Source organism: Eumetopias jubatus, unplaced genomic scaffold (assembly GCF_037043125.1).
Source record: "Eumetopias jubatus isolate StellerSeaLion01/CBP00866 unplaced genomic scaffold, mEumJub1_p1.0 scaffold_10, whole genome shotgun sequence".
NCBI classification, from domain to species: Eukaryota; Metazoa; Chordata; class Mammalia; order Carnivora; family Otariidae; genus Eumetopias; species Eumetopias jubatus.
In genome coordinates, this window is record NW_028274816.1 from 93,910,599 (window position 1) to 93,926,423 (window position 15,825).

The 15,825-nt window shown below is 46.4% G+C and overlaps 1 protein-coding gene and 1 long non-coding RNA gene across 3 annotated transcripts in view; one reads left to right on the plus strand and one right to left on the minus strand.

Annotated features, from left to right (window-relative positions):
• PRKCA (protein kinase C alpha) overlaps positions 1–15,825 on the plus strand; it is a 399,391-nt gene that overhangs the window by 215,406 nt on the left and 168,160 nt on the right. The window lies entirely within an intron of this gene.
• LOC114203530 (uncharacterized) lies at positions 4,408–8,665 on the minus strand. The gene is made up of 3 exons (XR_003608001.2): positions 8,523–8,665; positions 7,480–7,568; positions 4,408–7,177 (listed from the first exon to the last, which is right to left on the minus strand). It is a non-coding gene; the product is annotated as an uncharacterized LOC114203530 (long non-coding RNA).

The window sequence follows — 15,825 nt, forward strand, 5'->3', positions numbered from 1 at the left end:
GATGGTGAGATAAACCGCCTCAGGTTGGCCACACGTGGCAGGGCGCAGCGGGCCTGCCTTCCGCCAGGGTTCCGGAGGTGGGCTTGCGGGGTCCTTGCTCCAGTTGTCAAGGCCTTTGTTTCTGCTGCTGTGTTCTTGCTACAAGCTCCCTGTCCAGAGTAGACTGAAAACAAATGAGGACTCTGAGGGGTGCCTGGGTGGCTCAGTCGTTAGGCATCTGCCTTCAGCTCGGGTCATGGTCCCGGGGTCCTGGGCTCAAGCCCCGCATCGGTCTCCCTGCTTGGCGGGAAGCCTGCTTCTCCCTCTGCTCCTCCCCCCGCTTGTTCTCTCCCTCTCTCTTTCTCTCAAATAAAAAAACAAAAAACAAAAACAAATGAGGACTCTGAGGTCGAGCACCTTCCGGGATGCGGCCTGTGGCCTGGGCATGAGCATCTTCTGGTGGGTAGGGGGGGTCTCAGCCCCAGCCTTGTTGTGACCGAACCCACTCCCCACTCCTTGCCTAGCCACTTTTAGGGTCTCTTTCTCTGCAGCAGCTGCCACTGCCCATCCCCTTGGCTGCTTGAGACCCAGAGCTCAGTGGGCCTGCAGCTTCAGCTCTGGTTATGGCTTTGCGTTTCCTCTCCATCTCTACCCCTGGAGTTGCCTGTCTTGTAGGAGGGGAGACTATATCTTTTCGTATTTCTGTGTGTGTGTACGCACACAGACGTATTTGGAGCTGAAGGAGGTTGGGTCTAAAGCATGAGTGTACAACAGCATCTTAGCCATAAGTCCCTGTCACATTGATCCTTAGAGCAGAGAATGACACAGAGGTGAGGTGGAGGGGTGACAGGAGGGGAGAGAGCTGCTCCTCACCTGTCCCCTGATGCCTTGTGAGTCATTGTTGTCCATCCTGTGTGCTTTGCTTCAGATCCTCTCCGCCTGCCTCCTTCCCACAAGCTACTGACTGCTAATTGACCCCTTCCCACCCCCAGCCAGAGCAGACCAGCCTGGAGTGCAGGATACATGTCTGATGCTGCCCTCGCTCACTTACCTCTTAACCCTTCTCCATCCTATCTCCCCTCAGCTACCTTCCAAATGCCAGACTCAGAAACTGCTTTTCTTTTCATCTGTGAGGGAAGAAGAGGCTGAATTTAAAACACACACACACCCTCTGACATCCATTGTCTTCCGTTGATAATCTGCTTTTCATCTTGTCCCAGAGTCAGGGTACACCCCAGCCCCTACCCAGGTCAGCACTCTTGAGACTGTGCACCTGTGGCAGGTAGAGCCCCACAGGCCGGCCGGCTGGGGCTACAGCAGGTCATGTTCACATGGGTTTGTCTTTGAGAAACCCTCCAGCTCAATGAGTTTCAAATCCTTGGAGAAGGATAAAGTCGCAGAGGAATTCATCACAGAGGAGCCCTTCTGTTTATATTCATTTCCTTAGAGTGACAGTCCAGGAAATGCCCATCCTAGACAAGGTGAGCTCAGTAAGCCATCCAGCCATCTGGTCGACAAGAACAAAACATAGATGAGGCCATAAACCTTTTGGGGGTTGGTTTGGTTTGTACAAACGGTTCCTTCCTCCAAGTGGTCAATAAAAAGGAAGAAAATAAGTGACATTGATTCCTAGTCATCCTAAAAGAGTAGCTGTGTCCATAGGTCACCCAGTTCCGGCCCTCCTACATCACTTCAAACCACATCTCCCAGCGTGGTGGCTCATGTCCTCCTACAGATCTGTGACTGCCCTAGTGTGGTCAGTTAGGGGATTACATCTCCGGTCTTGCCCGGGCCCCCTCTGTGCTGTGAATCATACCCCGGATGCCCATGCTTCTGTTTCAGATCTTTCAGTGGCTCCCTTGGCCAACCTTTATAACCTAACCTAACTGTCCTGTCTAGCTCTGTCCCTCGCTTCTCCCTCTGTCTCCCTTACAAGGGGCTACTTGCATTTTGGGCATGGGCTGCTGCTTTTCCCTGGAATATGTTCACACACATGTTCTGCAGTGAGCCCCTAAGTAAAGCACCCACAGTGGTGGCTTTGCCCTTCATGATCGTACAGACTAGTACGGAAGACAGACCTCAGATTATCACAGCAGTAATTACGTGAGTAAATATGGTGACTGGAGCCATGAGAGTGATAGGAGCGAGGCCGACCAGGAGTCGTGGTGTGTCATTTAAGCTGAAATCAAGGTGGGAAATAGCTCCAGGTAGGTGTGGGAGCCTGAGGAAAGATTTTTCCATGACCAGGGACCAAGATGGGCAAAGGCCCTGAGGAAGGAGAAGACTAATAATAGCAGTGGTGGCCACCAAAGCACACATTTGCTGTGGTTTGCTCTGTGCCAGGCACTGGCTGAAGGTCTTGGCCTGTCTTGACTCCCAAAACCCTACACACTGGGTGCTTTTGTCGTCCCTATTTTATAGATGTGGAAATTGAGGCACAGAGAGGCTCATAGGGTGATGGGATTTGACCCTGGCTAGTCTGGATCCCAAGCACATGCTGTAAACCTGTGTTCCCTTGCATGGCCCTGTCAAGGCCTTGCAGAGAGGCCTTTGGGGCTGTAGCTTGGTCCAGCAAGGTGAGGCCAGAAGGCAGATACAAGGCCAGGAAAGCCCTCTCAGCAGTTTAGGGAGTGACACGATGTCATTTGTACTTCTAAGGGGTCAGTCCACTTGCTTGTGAAGGCCCTGGATAAAAGGGGAGTCATGGGGAGGAAGCCAGGAGAAGGGAAAAATGGGAGTGGTTGGATTTTCCTCCTTCTTTTACCCGGTCCTTTCCTCCTTGCCCTTCAAAGTCTCGTGCTGGTGTCTCTGTCTGCATGCAGACCTCTCTCTTCCACCTTGCTAGAGTTCAAGATCCTCTTGGTGAGTCCAGCATCTCAAGATTCCCCCCACACACATGGGCATGCAATAAGTACATTAAAGAACAGAGGCAAGAACGAATTTACAGAGTAGGAAGTCAGGTATCTTATTCAAGTTATTGAATAACAATTTTGTTATTCAAGTTCATCTCCACTCGGATTCGACCTTCACACTGTTAAGTTGTTGGGGCTTTGACAGAGGGTCTTCTTGACTAAACTCAGAGTTCTCTCTTCGGAACTCTCTTTTCAACCAGCCCTGGCTTTGGGGTTTGTTTGTCTGCGTTGTCCGGTTGTAGCAAGAATCTCGCTAAGTCAGTTTATCCGGAACCCCCACCCTCAAAATCCGATCACGCTCCGTGTGTGCTGCAATTCTTCACCCACCGCCCTCCCCCAGGGGACGTCTGGTTGCCCTGGCCTGCCTGCATGAATCCTCCCTCACCCCTGATGCTTCCTGTTAGTAATTGTCTAGCCCCAGACCCCCACCTGCTCCTTTGCTGTACGTTTTTACTTTTCCTTGTTGCCTCCAGAGTTGAGCCCACCTCTGTCCCCTTTGGAAGAACCCCACGTGGCCATTCCTGTCCCTCCAGCAGTAGGGCTCCAGAACAAAATCCACCTTATTGTTCTTTGACAAGTGTCACGAATAATGTTTTCTTTAAACTTATACCCTAAATAAAACAGATCCCGTGTGGGGTACCCATGGTCTGTCGTTAAAGCTAAAATTTCTGTTCCCTTCGTAGCAAGAATGGCCAAGATCACTCCTTCAACTTGACATTTTTAAGGAATCAAAAGGTTCCTTGATGGCAGGCCAATCCATGCCCTGCCTACTGGTACTACTGCCTTCCTGCTCAACTCTCCAAGACCCAGAGACCTCGCAGTGCTCAGAAGCCAGCAGGACTTGGCGGTGGGGGGCTGGCTGGGATGGGAACAGGCCGACCCTCCTTCCTGGCTTCCCTCGTGGGCCTTGGAGACTCTGTTGTTCACCGTGAGATCACAGAGCAGTGTTTGGGTTCAGAGTTCTGTGTGTGCTAAGCGCGTCTGGGATCTGAGAACGAACACCAAGCACGTGATCTTTCACATAGCCAAGTATTAGAGAGACTGCCCATTTTTTAACATACACTTTTTACTGACATTAAAACACCGTTCATAAAAAAGTGCAGTCTCATTCGTGTGCACGTGGATTTTCAGCACCTGAACACAGCCATGTCACCTGCACCCAGCTCCAAAAGCAGAACGTGAGAGCATGCTGCATCCCCCACACATCCCTTCTGTTCACCGCCCTCCCCACGGAGGGAAAAGCTCCCCTCACTCCTGACAGCCTGGATTAGTTTTGCCTGTCTTTGAAGTTTTTACCACTGAAATCATACAGTGTTGTAGGAGGATGTACATCTAAGATGAAATTTGGGATTAAAAAAATTGTTTTCCTGATCTTCAATTTATCCCATGTTTCTAGAAATCGAAATCAGATGGGTGGAAAGGCGGTCCCATCAGAGGAAGGCTGTCCGTCAAGGATGAAACGCACATGGCACGAAGCCACCCTTTAGAATTTATAGAGTTTAGTGATTATAATGACTTATTTGTAAATTGTTTTATTAATACATTACTGCCATGTTTATTTTTCATCATTTGAGAAAGAAATTATCCCAGATTTCTAGACCAGCTACTGGCAAGCTTTTTCTAGAAAGGGTCAGACAGTAAATATTTCCAGCTTTGCCACCCACGTGGTCTCCGTGGAAGCCACTCGGCTCTGCCACTGTGATGCAGAAGCAGCCCCAGACAAGATACACCGAGTGAGGGTGGCTCCGAGCCAGAAAAGTTGATTTATGGACACCACGATGTGACGTTCATATGCTGTTCACTTACAAAGTACTATTCCTTTTTGTTTTTTTAAACTTTAACCATATTTGAGGGGAATCACTCTAAAAATTTCAAACTTCTCTGTGTTCTCAGCTCGAGCTGATGACATTTTCTCCATAAATTTGGGCGCCATGGTGTAGAATCCCCAGCCCTGTCCTCTTGCTGCATCTCTTTGGATGAATTACTTCTCTGGACCGGTTGCCTATTCCATGCAATGGGAGGATAGTCAGGAAGGGTATTCAGCTGGCCACACCAATGTGGCTGTGTTAGTTAGGCATGGGTGGAAGGGTCCAGTCTTGACTGATGAGAGTCCAGGGCCCAGCTGTGCAAGCTCTTCAATATTTTGGATATCGCCCTTGATGATACTGTCCTGTCTACAGACATCTTCTACCTACCGTGCCCAACATTTGTCTGGAACACGGTCTTTGCTCTTTCTCCTCCTCCTCCTCCTACAGAAGTGACTCTAGGTGTTCACGGCTAAAAGGAGTACTCCGGTTCCACAGCAAACTCTCTCTTACCTCTAGGACTTTGTTAGCTTGTCTAAACTGTAGCGTTTTCTATTCCCCTAGTGGCCACAGGATGTGAGCCGTAACTCCACCTGGCCTACCTTCTCCTCCATCGAATCTACCTTGCTGTTCCTCATTAGCAGCCTTAAAATGATCTAAAGTGGAGGAGAGAAACTCTGTCAGACCCTCACCTGGGCTCTTAAGAATGTGAGCTCTATGTAACATAGGGTCAAGAGCAAAGCAGACTTCAGGACCAGATAGCCTGGTGGGATTCAGGCTTCCCATTTAGGAGATGTGTGTCCTGCCTGGGATGCTGTCACTCACTTTGCTCCCGTTTCCCCATCTGTAAAGTGCAGGAAAATCCTATCTACCACCTCGTGTTGGTACGAGGATTGAGTGAATGAGTAAGTGTTAGGACTTTGCAAACAGTCCAGGCACAGCGTAAGCACTGTGTATTCGCTGTGATTTTTTTTATTTTCACTCGGTAAATACATTATGGTGTGGTTCTGATGTCTGGTAAAGATAATCGTGGCTCCTGGGTATGAGACTGCTAGATAAGAGAAGTCACATATTAAATGACGGATTTTCTGGGGGGAAAAAACTCATGGAGTATTGCTTTATGATTTGCTGATTTTCTGCCTGTCTCATTGCCTTATTAACAGCTCTAGACATCTACTCCTGAACTGGTCCTTTTCTGTTTGAGGACTCAAAGACACACTAGAATGCAGGGGTTAAGACTGGGTGATAAAGCCTTAAATACTGTGCAAAATGGATTTATTCCTAGGAGGCTTTAAAGTAATATCCCGGAGGAAGTTACAGTTAATGGTTAGTTTCGTTGGGGGAAACATTCTTAAAGAATTACAATGCTGGAGACGATGGGCTCTGAAAAACAAACTGAGGGTTCTAGAGGGGAGGGGGGTGGGGGGATGGGTTAGCCTGGTGATGGGTATTAAAGAGGGCACGTTCTGCGTGGAGCACTGGGCGTTATGCACAAACAATGAATCATGGAACACTACATCAAAAACTAATAAGGTAATGTATGGTGATTAACATAACAATAAAAAAATTTAAAGAAAAAAAAGAATTACAATGCTGCTCTCACATATCTTTGATGGAAATCCGACAACTCCTGGGTCCGTGTTTAGCTAAATGAGCAAAAAAAACAAAACAAAAACAAAACCATATATATGTATACGTATATAATCACTTTGCTTGGTGAAGGAGCAAAGAAAAAATATTTTAATGGAGAGGTAATTTTTGAAAATGAGAAATCTGTTACAGTAGTAAGATTATGGGTGATGAGTACTTTTTTTTTTTTTTAAGATGGATTTGCCTTTTAGAAAGGCAAGGAGGGAAAAAAAAGCCTGGAGCTATTACATTCTCTCTCCAAAATAAATTATCTTCATTGCAACTCTGAGATTGCAGAGGTGTGTCATAGAATTAAGACCCGCAGCCTAAAGCCTTAAGTAGGTAAGAGTATTTTGAGAAGCTGGTGATACGTGTTCTAAGCGTGCTGGCGTTTTCTCTGGTTGGTTTCGGTTCGAGTTCAAAGCAGAAGCCTGTCAGGTGGGCTGGAAGGAAGACCCATCCCAACTGAACGGGCGTTCGCTGTCCCTTGTCCTGCCTCTCCTCTGTGTTTTTTCTGTGCCCACGTTGTTCCAGATTGGCTTCAAGCAGATCTGCGAGGTAAAGGTTGGGGATAATTTCCCAGGACTGCTGTCACAAATTGCCACAAACTGGGTGGCTTAAAAAGCAGAAGTTTATTCTCTCTCTGTTCTGGAGGCCGGGAGTCCAGACTCGAAATGTCGGGGGAGCCACACTCTCTCCACAGGCTCCGAGGGACAGTCCTTCCTCACCTCTTGCAGCTCTGGGTGTCTCTTGGCCTATGGCAGCATCACCCCAGGCTCTGCCTCCCCATGGCCTCTCCCCTGCGTCCTTTTCCCTCTTCTGAGAATGCTCATCATCGGATTTAGGGCCCACCTAAACAGATTACAAGATTCCTAATTACGTCTGTGGAGACCTTATTTCTAAAGAAGGTCACTTTCCCAAATCCCAGGGGTTAGGACTTGGACTTCTCTTTTTTTTTTTTTTGAGGGCGGGCAATACTGGGCCCACTACAGTTGGCTTCACAGGTGTTTTAGCTGACCACCGAGCAGGGCTTCCCACGCAGTGACACCCTCCCCCATCCCTAGAACACTGGCAGTCTGGGATGGAAGTAAGGAAAAGCCGTCTCGGTGGCGGCTGGCAGCCGAAGTTTGGAAGCTGGCTCCCCACTCACTCACCTGTGGCCTCAAAGGTGTTAGTAAATGTCTCCCAGCGTTGGCTCTTCTCTTCTGTAAAGCGGAGGTGATACGGTCTAACTCTCTGGGTCCTGAGGAGTATATGGGAGAATATGTGAAAGCAGCCAAGCACAATGCACAGCTTACAGCAGGAACTTAATACACGTCTTTGAGTCTGAAATCCATCACACGTTGACCTTAACATTAACTTTCTTGCCTTCAGATGGGTTATGTCTGACAACAGATCTGTTGGGTGAATCCAGACAAATGTGGGGATGGAGTAGAACTCTCTTGTCAATGCGGGGTGTTGACAGCAGTCCGTGAATTCACGTGAAGAGCTTTGGCAGTACCTGGCCATGTATTTGTGGTTGTCATTGCTGTGGTTGCTACAGCCCCATAACCATGTTGATCTGAACCAGTGGAGAACTGGCCTCTAAGAGGCCACTGGAGATCACAAATGGGGCAACCCTAAACCCAACCCCAAGGTAGGTAGTGAAAGTGGCCACCCACTTGGCCTTTACCTAGCCTTTTTTTTTTTTTTAAATCTTTCAGCTTAGGACTCAGTACCTAGTAGGGCCTCAAAAAATACTCCTGACTTAAAAAAAAAGTATTCTAGGTGTTCGAGTAATAGGCAGAATTAGCAGCATTTCCCCCAGTCATATCCTTAAGTGGCATGATGAGAGTCTAGTGGTCTGCGGTCACTGCAGAAGACACAGAGGACAAGAATTATCTGTGCTTTTATCAGAAGAAAGGGCTCCACCTTTTTGACCTTGGGGTAGTAAGCAACTGGTCCCTTACGGATTGGTTTAAAAGAAGACATCCAGGGCGCCTGGGTGGCTCAGTTGGTTAAGCGACTGCCTTCGGCTCAGGTCATGATCCTGGAGTCCCGGGATCGGGTCCCGCATCGGGCTCCCTGCTCAGCGGGGGGTCTGCTTCTCCCTCTGACCTTCCTCTCTCTCATGCTCTCTACCATTCTCTCTCTCTCTCTCAATAAATAAATAAAATCTTTATAAAAAAATAAATAAAATAAAAGAAGACATCCATACCTCTGCCCCATGAGGTCTGAGCCTAGATGGAGGACTGTTTCTCTGTGAATGCCAAGTAACAGAATCCTGCTTTCACCTCAAGGGGACTTTCACTACATTCCTTCAGCAGCTCACGCCCTGGATGACTCAGTGTTCCACTGCTGTCTAGATTTTCCTTGCGATCCTCAGCTGTTATCAGTCAACAGTGACTAAGTATCCATATCCAGAGGATGCCAGGCCCGGGCAGGATGTAGAAAGGAGACATGGTCCCCATTCCACAGCTGTGGGCCTGACGGCCACTGGCACCATAGACTGACACAGTTCATGGTTGAGGATATGGAGACAGAGAGGGTACGTGGGGCAGCATTAACAGTGAAGGGCCGGGGCGCCTGGGTGGCTCAGTCGTTAAGCGTCTGCCTTCGGCTCAGGTCACGGTCCCAGGGTCCTGGGATCGAGCCCCTCATCGGGCTCCCTGCTCGGCAGGAAGCCTGCTTCTCCCTCTCCCACTCCCCCTGCTTGTGTTCCTGCTCTCGCTGTGTCTCTCTCTGTCAAATAAATAAATAAAATCTTTAAAAAGAAATAAAAATTAAAAAAAAAAGTGAAGGGGCCATCTCTACCTTAGTGCCACCATGTTGCTCATATACTACCATTGTGTATGGTCTCTGAGTCTGGCCAGTGGATCGGGTCTACTCAAAAACCTAGAGATTTCCATCTTCCTGGAATAGAAAATGAGCAAAATCCTGAACTGGAGTCATGGAAGCTGAACATGACCATGCATTTCCTGGCATCACTGAGGCTTCATCTCTTTCCATGTGCCCACAGCCCTATGGAAGTGTCTTTCTCATAATGTTTCCTTGTGTCAAATTTTATCTTCTCAGCTCTCATCGCTCTTTCTTCCCCCTTCCTAGCAGGGTAACCACATTCCTGAAGGGAAGGTGCATCATTACCATAGACTTTTTCAACACATGAATAAATATCTAATTATCTAGCATCATTTTGTGTGTTTTACTTTTTTTTTTAAAGATTTATATATATATATTTTTTAAAGATTTTATATATTTTAGAGGGTGCATGAATGGGAGAGGAAGAGAATCTCAAGCAGATTCCAGGTGGAGCCCAGTGTGGGGCTTGATCTCACGACCCTGAGATCATGACTGGAGCCAAAACCAAGAGTGGGACATTCAACCAACTGAGCCACTCAGGCGCCCCCATTTTGTGTGTTTTAAATGTTATATATATTACACAATACGAATTCTTTCATAACTTGTTTTCTTTTTACTCTGTGGATTTGAGATTTATCCATTATCGATTCATGTAGATCCAGTTCATTCGCTTTGTTACATAGTGACAGTAATTTGTCCATGCCCCTACTGGTAGATGGTTAGATTGCTTCTGCATTTATGCTCGTTTATTTTTTTAATTTTATTTTATTACGTTAGTCACCGTACAATACATCACCAGTTTTCGATGCAGTGATCCACGATTCATTGTTTTTGTACAACCCCAGCTGTGCACACCTTCTTTGGCTCTCCTTGCACTCAGGTGAGAATTTCTGTAGGTCCAGGTCACGCTTGGAAAGGGAATTGCTGGTCATAAGGTGGGCATATCTTTACTGGGTTTGACAACTTGCTTTCCAAAGTGCCTGTGCCAATTTACATTCCACCAGCTGTGTTAGAGTGTTGTTTTCTCAAATCCCAACTAATGAGTGCTTTTATAAGATTCACCAAAATTTTTCAACCTGACAGGTGTGAAATAGGCATTTGCCTCTCTGTAATTGCTGGGAGGGTTAAGCACCCATTTCATGTGGCTTCTAGTTGTATGTTTACATCCTTGGCATATTTTTCCTCTACTTTTGGAAATGTGGGGGAGAGATGGTTCTTTTCTCACTGATTGGTAGAACCTCCTTACATACTCTATTTGGTGCTAATTTTTTTGGTGATATGATTTGCAAGTGTCTTCTCTGGGTCTGTGACATTTTCACTAAAATATCTTTATGAAAGAAAAATGAGAAATAGGGATAAGCAGTCCAGCCTTGAAGAGAAGCATCTAGAAAACGGTCTGTTAATTCTGCTTCTGAGACTAGTTGGTGACATGCTAAGGGCATGGATTATTGTACTTCCTGTTACCTGAGGTGTCGTCTGGACAAGGCTTTCATATTAGTCTTCTTTTTTTCCTTTCTGAGGCTTTGCTTTATTTTGCCTTTTAAAAGTATTGCCTTTAGGAAAATGCCTTTGTTCTTGGGGGTTCTCCATGCTCACTTGTTTGGGACTGATGCCATCGCTCAGGTCACAGGTGAACACCTGCCTGCCCACTTCCAGTACACGGAGCCTTCAGTTCCTGTGACTTCTAGAAGGTTTAGAGTAGCCTGCCAACCCCCACCAGCACGTAGTTGATTAGCTGCCACCCTCCCAAAGTGGAGACGTGTTTTTCTTAATACAGAAGCAATCCATGTTTATTACAAATCCTGTCAAAAAGCATAATTCTACACTTGTCATGAAGCAAAACTAATACTTGGACTGTTATAAAGTGTTTTCTAATATGTATATGACAGTGCGAATAATGTACAATAACAAAAGTGTCATAAAATACTGTTTTCAATTGTACGCCTTTCCCTTAAACATTGGAAATCTCTAGGCTAATGGATATGTTTCTATGGTGTCGACTTTAATGGCTGCATAGCTTTCCCTCGTACCTTGAAGATTATAAAAGATTCCTTAATATTGATTATGTTCGTGCTTTCCTTTTTTTTTTCTTTTTTAACTGTAAGAAGCAGCCTTGAAGGGAATATGGATGTTTATGAATATCTTTATTTCCTCATGAAAAAAAAGATCTAAGACCCAGAATTACTGGGCTAAAGCCATGCTCATTTCTAAGACTTCCGTATATCACCCACGTTGTTTAATGTGGTTGGGGGAGGGCTCGTCATCTGGGTCACTCGTTTCTGGGACACGTTGACCACCTGTCATGTGCCAGGCACTTTCTGTGGGTTGGGAACACGGAGATGTTGAGATGACCTCAGTCCCAGGTGTCAGGGCTCACCATCTGGGCCACTGCGCAGAGGAGGTGAGCAGAGAGGTAGCAGACTCAGGCCACAGGAGACTGTCCCAGGAAGGAAGGACACTAGTTAAGGGAGGAGGACCGAAATAGTCTTGGGATGATACACGAGGCAGCCCTTGGCACTCGTTAGCTTTCCCTCCAAGTGATATAAATCACTTACCTTGACCAGAAGTATAGCCTCACCTGTATTTGAGGTGAGTCATGGAACCTCGGCTTCTGCAGTCTCCACCTCATCAATCAGGGGTAATGATGACACCAGCCTTATCTGCCTCACAGACGTGAGATTCATGTCACAGAATGGATAGAAAAGTGGTTTGCTGTCAGGGTCTATATAAATGTTGTATAAACAGTATTGCTAATGTTGTCCTCGGGTGTGCACAAGGACATCAGATGAGGAACAGCTCCCAGAGGGCGTTGAGGAGAATGCTGGTGCTGGCATGATCCTTCCCCCATTGAAAGGAAGCCTGGCAGCCCTGAGAACCTGCCACGGGGGCTTAGAATCACCCTGAGGACACAGCTCTGCTCTCACACAGTCCGGGTTCAAATCCCAGGCCTGTGACGTTAGGCACGTGACTTGACTTCCCTGTGCTAGAGTTTCTGCATCTGTAAAATCAGGATGATCATCACGTCCTTCTGAGAACCACATGGAAGAAGGCATATCAGGTGCTTAACCCAGGACCTGGTGGTGGGAAGTGCTTAATACGTGGAAGCTTTGTTGCTGTTACTGTTGTTTGCAGCTTGTTAATTGTTGTGAGGAAACTGTTGGAGCAGAGAAAAGCCTTCCTTCAGCAGTTTAAGAGCAACCTCAAATCAAATTCTAGTTTTATTTAAGAGTGAGTTTTCATTCATCATTCTGGAACTTCCTAAATAGCTCTTTCCTAGTAAAAGTGCCCTGCTCTGGGGATTTAATTATGGGCCATGAGGATTTGCTTTTTTTTTTTTTTTCCAGAATAAGACACAAAGAAAGATCTGGTTTGCTGCTACAGAAAATGAGTAGAAGCTCTATTGACCAAACCACCATTTTATCCAAGAAAGCCCTTCTCAACCCCCTCTTCCCTCAAAGGAACACAAAGAAGGGAGGGAGAGAGAAAGAAAGGACATAAGCTCAGTGTGTTTCCAAAGATTGCATTACATAATTTCATGAAAAACTTCCTCCTTTGTTCTTTTTCTCTTGTGCATCTGAGGACTCATAGATCTCGTCCACATAAAAAAAGAGATAAAATGACTTACTCAGAGTCACACAGTGAATGAAACGCAGGCATAACTGGACCGGGGTCCTCCTAATGTTCCTTTGAGCCTCCTAGGTTGCTACTTCACTGAGTTACTTAAATTGACTCCAAGCCTTGTACAGAAGGAGACTGTGATGCAGTTGGATTTTGCGATTTGTTTTCTGAATGTTCACAGCCAAAGAACACCAATTCATTACATAAAGTGCTTAAATGCCTGATCCTGAGGATTAGTCAGTGTGAAGGCTGAGCTGCAGAAAGAGATACCAAATTACAGTGGCTAAGGTTAGAAGTTTATTTGTCTTCTGATGTAGCAGCCCTGAGGTTGGTGGGGCTGCCTTGCTCCGTGTGGTCATTCAGGGACCCTGGTTTCTTTAATCTTGGTGCTCTGTTCATTTTCAGGGATGCTTTACTTATTTGTATCATTGAAGCTTATTTGCCTGGAAGTGGCGGGGGGCGGGGCATTAAAGCTCAGTGGCTTGAGGTCAAGGACCAGAAGAGTCACCCAGGACTTGTGTTCACAGCCTGCTGGCACAAACCCAGGAACAAATATGGCCCTCGCCAGGGAGCCCCACAGACACCAGGCTGAAACTTGAGGGTTGGGATAGGGGGCGGGTGGGAAGACGTTTCTGTCCTGGAGAGGAGAGGAATGGCTGCTGGAGGACGTATAGCAATCTGGGTCACAGATGTGAAGGTGTTTTTGATGCTCCACAGAACAAACAAAGCCGTAGATTACACTCCCAGATGGCTTCCTTATTTTTAGTTTGGTAAGAAATATCTGGAATCTATTCTGTCATGACCATGGTCTGAGTAACTTTAATAAAGGGCAATCTCAGGCCCTTCGAGGAAGGTTATCTTTGTGAGCATGTTATTGCCTGGCACAAGCAAGGGAATCATTGAAGACTGTGTGTGTGTGTACAACTTGTGTGTTTTTCCTCTGGCGCACATACAGTTAAATTCCCCCAATCCAAAAAAACAATCTCCCACTTCCAGGGGGAAATAATTAAGCTACAAATTACAGCGGAACTCTCTGCTGCAGGGAGCCTCTCATACACTGCTACAAAATTGCTTTGTTCAAGTGGGGCCACCGAGCTGTGGGTGGTTGGCTCATCCACATTCCTCCTTGCAGGACCAAGATAGAAACCTTTTAAAGTCTCTGACCCGGGGAACGAACATCTGGATTAGCGTCCTGGGACTGCCATGACAAATTAGCACAACTTGGTGGCGGAAAACAATAGCAATTTATTCTCTTGCAGTTCTGGAGGCCAGAATTCCAAAATCAGGCCATCCGCAAGGTTTCTTCCAGGCTGTCAGGCTCTCGCTGCTTCTGATGCCAGCCCTTGATTTGTAGATGCATCATGGTGCGGTCTGCCCCTGTCTGCAGGGAGCCTCTAACCCCGTGTCTCTGTCTCAAATCTCCCTCTTCTTGTAGGGAGATCAGTCACTGGGTTCGGAGACAGGGCCCAGCCTAGATTCTGGATGATTTCATCTCAAGAGCCTCAACTTAATTATATCTGCAAACAGCCTGCTTCCAAATAAGGTCATGTTCACAGGTACCAGGAGTTAGGATTTGGGCATATCTTTTTGAGCGACACGGTTTAATGCACTAGGTGCATTAAGAGAGGAGTTTAAATCCATTACTGCCAAGCACCAAACCCCCTTGTTTTGTTGACTGCAAAGACTGACCACATAGAGCCTTAGAAATGCAACAGGCACGTTTTTCACATTTGGAGAATCAGATTTGCCCAAAAGTGAGCTGGCTCGTCCCGTAGAGATGGGTAGTAGTAGATTGTCTCGGGGCATGCCCAGGTTCACGGGCAACCTCATCTGCACCGCTGCCTGTGAATGAGCTGGCTTACTCGTTGTCAGCAATGCTTCCTTTGCGTGTACTCTTTTTTCTTAGGCTCTGTAATTAGTTGGTGGGTGCAGCTCCTATCATTCATCTCCCAGGGCTTGATAAGTGTTATTTTACTTCTTGATGGGCACCTCCTGGCATATTTTCCACTTTGTACCTTTGTTGTTTGTTGTGGTTTCCGTGAGCCCCATAAAAAAACAAGATAAAAAAGGCAAGTGATAACAGGGCAGGAGAAGTCAGAACTGTAATTTAGTCGTGGAAGGTTCAGTTGGATGTGTTTTTTCCTTGGCCCTCCTGCCGTCACCGCTTCACTGCTCAGAGCCAGGCCCTGTCCCACTTCATGCCCAGTGACATTGAGCCTGCCCCCAAATGTTCCCATCCTTTATGGGCAGAATCAGTGTCTTCCTAGGTGCCTGATGGAAAGTGGAAGATTGCCCTTTCTGTCAGACGTTCAGGACCTTTATAGGAAATTGAAGAAATATTGAAGAATTCCTTTTTTTTTTTTTTTTTTTTTTTTTACATTACAAGGGATGGTGTAGTTTAGCTGCTGTAGGATGAGCAAAAGTCACTGGGTTTGAACCTGAAGCAGGGGTGGGGTTTGAAGGGTGGACCTTAACGATTCTGGTTCTGAATCTGGCTCTTGGGCTACCATCTAGAGGCCCCCTTCCTGCTTTGGGATTCTTTAGCACCGACTAGAGACGGTCTCCAGAAGGTGTTTTCTGTGAAAGCCAGGGCCAGCTGCTTTGTGTGGCTCTGCTGTGTGTCCTCCAAAGGCTTTTGGACCTTTCCTGAGCTCATTCTCTCTCCGAGGACAAGGAACGAGAGAACACCACTGTCCTACAGGCCTCTTGTGACTTGTTTTTTTGTTTTTTTGGTTTTTTTTCATTTAGGATAAGGAATGATGGTAGCCTTGAAAATGTCGTTTGTGTTTTCTTTGGTTGTTGAGAAGGAAAGACTTTTAGGTCTAGGCTGTTTTATATACAAGCATGCACACATTTAAGTAGAATCCCTTGTCGATCTTCTTAAAATGAACATAGTGAGTGCTCAAGACGCCTCTGAACAGGCTTGGGTAGTCCGAGTAGGAGGTCTGTCTATTCCTTTTTTTTTTTTTTTAAATTTTGGTAAAACATATGTAATACACATATATATATTTGGTAAAATATAATACAGTTTACCATTTTTAGTG